We start from the raw sequence: 4949 nt of genomic DNA, 5'->3' as shown, positions 1-4949 counted from the left end.
ATATTAATTAATTTGGAAATGTTTTCGATGCTTACTGGTTTTTTACCAGTTCATTTTAAGTACGTTAATCTATTTTAACCCTATTTACGCCTATGTGCGCCTTTAGAAGTGTTTCAACAAAAATACATGAAAATTTTAATTAATTTGGAAATATTTTCGATGCTTACTGGTTTTTTACCAGTTCATTTTAAGTACGTTAATCTATTTTAGTCCTATTTACGCCTATTTTAGGCCTATGTATGCCTGTAGAAGTGTTTCAACAAAAATACATGAAAATATTAATTAATTTGGAAATATTTTCGATGCTTACTGGTTTTTTACCAGTTCATTTTAAGTACGTTAATCTATTTACGCCTATTTTAGGCCTATGTATACCTGTAGAAGTGTTTCAACAAAAATACATGAAAATATTAATTAATTTGGAAATATTTTCGATGCTTACTGGTTTTTTACCAGTTCATTTTAGGTACGTTAATCTATTTTAGTCCTATTTACGCCTATTTTAGGCCTATGTACGCCTGTATATGTGACTTACTATATGCCTTTAAGTCACGTTTCGTAGACTTAAATAAATATAGTTGATGCTTACTGGTTTTTTACCAGTTAATTTTAAGTACGTTAATCTGTTTTAGTCCTATTTACGCCTATTTTAGAACTATGTGCGCCTGAAGAAGTGTTTCAACAAAGAGACATGAAAATATTAATTAATTTGAAAATATTTTCGATGCTTACTGGTTTTTTACCAGTTCATTTTAAGTACGTTTATCTATTTTAGTCCTATTTACGCCTATTTTAGGCCTATGTACGCCTGTATATGTGACTTACTATATGCCTTTAAGTCACGTTTCGTAGACTTAAATAAATATATTTGATGCTTACTGGTTTTTTACCAGTTAATTTTAAGTACGTTAATCTGTTTTAGTCCTATTTACGCCTATTTTAGACCTATGTGAGTCTGAAGAAGTGTTTCAACAAAAATACATGAAAATATTAATTAATTTTGAAATATATTCGATGCTTACTAGTTTTTTTACCGGTTCTTTTTAAGTACGTTAATCTATTTAAGTCCTATGTATGCCTGTAGAAGTGTTTCAACAAAAATACATGAAAATATTAATTAATTTGGAAATATTTTCGATGCTTACTGGTTTTTTACCCGTTCATTTTAAGTACGTTAATCTATTTAAGTCCTATTTACGCCTATTTTAGGCCTTTGTATGCCTGTAGAAGTGTTTCAACAAAAAAAAATGAAAATATTAATGAATTTGGAAATATTTTCGATCCTTACTGGTTTTTTACCAGTTCATTTTAAGTACGTTTATCTATTTTAGTCCTATTTACGCCTATTTCAGGCCCTTGTATGCCTGTAGAAGTGTTTCAACAAAAATACATGAAAATATTAATTAATTTTGAAATATTTTCGATGCTTACTGGTTTTTTACCAGTTCATTTTAAGTACGTTAATCTATTTAAGTCCTATTTACGCCTACTTCAGGCCTATGTATGCCTGTAGAAGTGTTTCAACAAAAATACATGAAAATATTAATTAATTTGGAAATATTTTCGATGCTTTCTGGTTTTTTACCCGTTCATTTTAAGTACGTTAATCTATTTAAGTCCTATTTACGCCTATTTTAGGCCTTTGTATGCCTGTAGAAGTGTTTCAACAAAAAAAATGAAAATATTAATTAATTTGGAAATATTTTCGATGCTTACTGGTTTTTTACCAGTTCATTTTTAGTACGTTAATCTATTTTAGTCCTATTTACGCCTATGTGCGCCTGTAGAAGTGTTTCAACAAAAATACATGAAAATATTAATTAATTTGGAAATATTTTCGATGCTTACTGGTTTTTTACCAGTTCATTTTAAGTACGTTAATCTATTTTAGTCCTATTTACGCCTATGTGCGCCTGTAGAAGTGTTTCAACAAAAATACATGAAAATATTAATTAATTTGAAAATATTTTCGATGCTTACTGGTTTTTTACCAGTTCATTTTAAGTACGTTAATCTATTTTAGTCCTATTAACGCCTATTTTAGGCCTATGTATGCCTGTAGAAGTGTTTCAACAAAAATACATGAAAATATTAATTAATTTTGAAATATTTTCGATGCTTACTGGTTTTTTACCAGTTAATTTTAAGTACGTTAATCTGTTTTAGTCCTATTTACGCCTATTTTAGAACTATGTGCGCCTGAAGAAGTGTTTCAACAAAGAGACATGAAAATATTAATTAAATTGAAAATATTTTCGATGCTTACTGGTTTTTTACCAGTTCATTTTAAGTACGTTAATCTATTTTAGTCCTATGTACGCCTGTAGATGTGACTTACTATATGCCTTTAAGTCACGTTTCGTAGACTTAAATAAATATATTTGATGCTTACTGGTTTTTTACCAGTTAATTTTAAGTACGTTAATCTATTTTAGTCCTATTTACGCCTATGTGCGCCTGTAGAAATGTTTCAACAAAAATACATGAAAATATTAAATAATTTGGAAATATTTTCGATGCTTACTGGTTTTTTACCAGTTCATTTTAAGTACGTTAATCTATTTTAGTCCTATTTACGCCTATGTGCGCCTGTAGAAGTGTTTCAACAAAAATACATGAAAATATTAATTAATTTTGAAATATTTCGGATGCTTACTGGTTTTTTACCAGTTCATTTTAAGTACGTTAATCTATTTTAGGCCTATGTATGCCTGTAGAAGTGTTTCAAGAAAAATACATGAAAATATTAATTAATTTGGAAATTTTTTCGATGCTTACTGGTTTTTTACCAGTTCATTTTAAGTACGTTAATCTATTTTAGTCCTATTTACGCCTATGTGCGCCTTTAGAAGTGTTTCAACAAAAATACATGAAAATTTTAATTAATTTGGAAATATTTTCGATGCTTACTGGTTTTTTACCAGTTCATTTTAAGTACGTTAATCTATTTTAGTCCTATTTACGCCTTTGTGCGCCTGTAGAAGTCGTTCAAGAAAAATACATGAAAATATTAATTAATTTGGAATTATTTTCGATGCTTATTGGTTTTTTACCAGTTAATTTTAAGAACGTTAATCTGTTTTAGTCCTATTTACGCCTATTTCAGGCCTATGTATGCCTGTAGAAGTGTTTCAACAAAAATACATGAAAATATTGATTAATTTGAAAATATTTTCGATAATTACTGGTTTTTTACCAGTTCATTTTAAGTACGTTAATCTATTTTAGTCCTATTTACGCCTATGTGCGCCTGTAGAAGTGTTTCAACAAAAATACATGAAAATATTAATTAATTTGGAAATATTTCGGATACTTACTGGTTTTTTACCAGTTCATTTTAAGTACGTTAATCTATTTTAGGCCTATGTATGCCTGTAGAAGTGTTTCAATAAAAATACATGAAAATATTCATTAATTTGGAAAATTTTTCGATGCTTACTGGTTTTTTACCAGTTCATTTTAAGTACGTTAATCTATTTTAGTCCTATTTACGCCTATGTGCGCCTGTAGAAGTGTTTTAACAAAAATACATGAAAATATTAATTAATTTGGAAATATTTTCGATGCTTTCTGGTTTTTTACCCGTTCATTTTAAGTACGTTAATCTGTTTTAGTCCTATTTACGCCTATTTTAGGCCTATGTGCGCCTGTAGAAGTGTTTTAACAAAAATACATGAAAATATTATTTAATTTGGAAATATTTTCGATGCTTACTGGTTTTTTACCAGTTCATTTTAAGTACGTTAATCTATTTTAGTCCTATGTATGCCTGTAGAAGTGTTTCAACGAAAATACATGAAAATATTAATTAATTTGGATATATTTTCGATGCTTACTGGTTTTTTAGCAGTTCAATTTAAGTACGTTAATCTATTTACGCCTATGTGCGCCTGTAGAAGTGTTTCAACAAAAAGACATGAAAATATTAATTAATTTGGAAATATATTCGACGCTCACTGGTTTTTTAACCGGTTCATTTTAAGCACGTTAATCTATTTTAGTCCTATTTACGCCTATTTTAGGCCTATGTATGCCTGTAGAAGTGTTTCAACGAAAATACATGAAAATATTAATTAATTTGGAAATATTTTCGATGCTTACTGGTTTTTTACCAGTTCATTTTAAGAACGATAATCTATTTTAGTCCTATTTACGCCTGTAGAAGTGTTTCAAGAAAAATACATGAAAATATTAATTAATTTGGAAATGTTTTCGATGCTTACTGGTTTTTTACCAGTTCATTTTAAGTACGTTAATCTATTTTAGTCCTATTTACGCCTATGTCCGCCTTTAGAAGTGTTTCAACAAAAATACATGAAAATTTTAATTAATTTGGAAATATTTTCGATGCTTACTGGTTTTTTACCAGTTCATTTTAAGTACGTTAATCTATTTTAGTCCTATTTACGCCTATGTGCGCCTTTAGAAGTGTTTCAACAAAAATACATGAAAATATTAATTAATTTGGAAATATTTCGGATGCTTACTGGTTTTTTACCAGTTCATTTTAAGTACGTTAATCTATTTTAGTCCTATTTACGCCTATGTGCGCCTTTAGAAGTGTTTCAACAAAAATACATGAAAATTTTTATTAATTTGGAAATATTTTCGATGCTTACTGGTTTTTTACCAGTTCATTTTAAGTACGTTAATCTATTTTTGTCCTATTTACGCCTATTTCAGGCCTATGTATGCCTGTAGAAGTGTTTCAACAAAAATACATGAAAATTTTAATTAATTTGGAAATATTTTCGATGCTTACTGGTTTTTTACCAGTTCATTTTAAGTACGTTAATCTATTTTAGTCCTATTTACGCCTATTTCAGGCCTATGTATGCCTGTAGAAGTGTTTCAACAAAAATACATGAAAATATTAAATAATTTGGAAATATTTTCGATGCTTACTGGTTTTTTACCAGTTCATTTTAAGTACGTTAATCTATTTTAGT

The sequence above is a fragment of the Leiobunum rupestre genome, chromosome 2 (genome assembly GCF_980474605.1).
Source record: "Leiobunum rupestre chromosome 2, qqLeiRupe1.1.hap1, whole genome shotgun sequence".
In the NCBI taxonomy this organism is placed as follows: Eukaryota; Metazoa; Arthropoda; class Arachnida; order Opiliones; family Sclerosomatidae; genus Leiobunum; species Leiobunum rupestre.
This window is presented reverse-complemented; position numbering follows the sequence as displayed.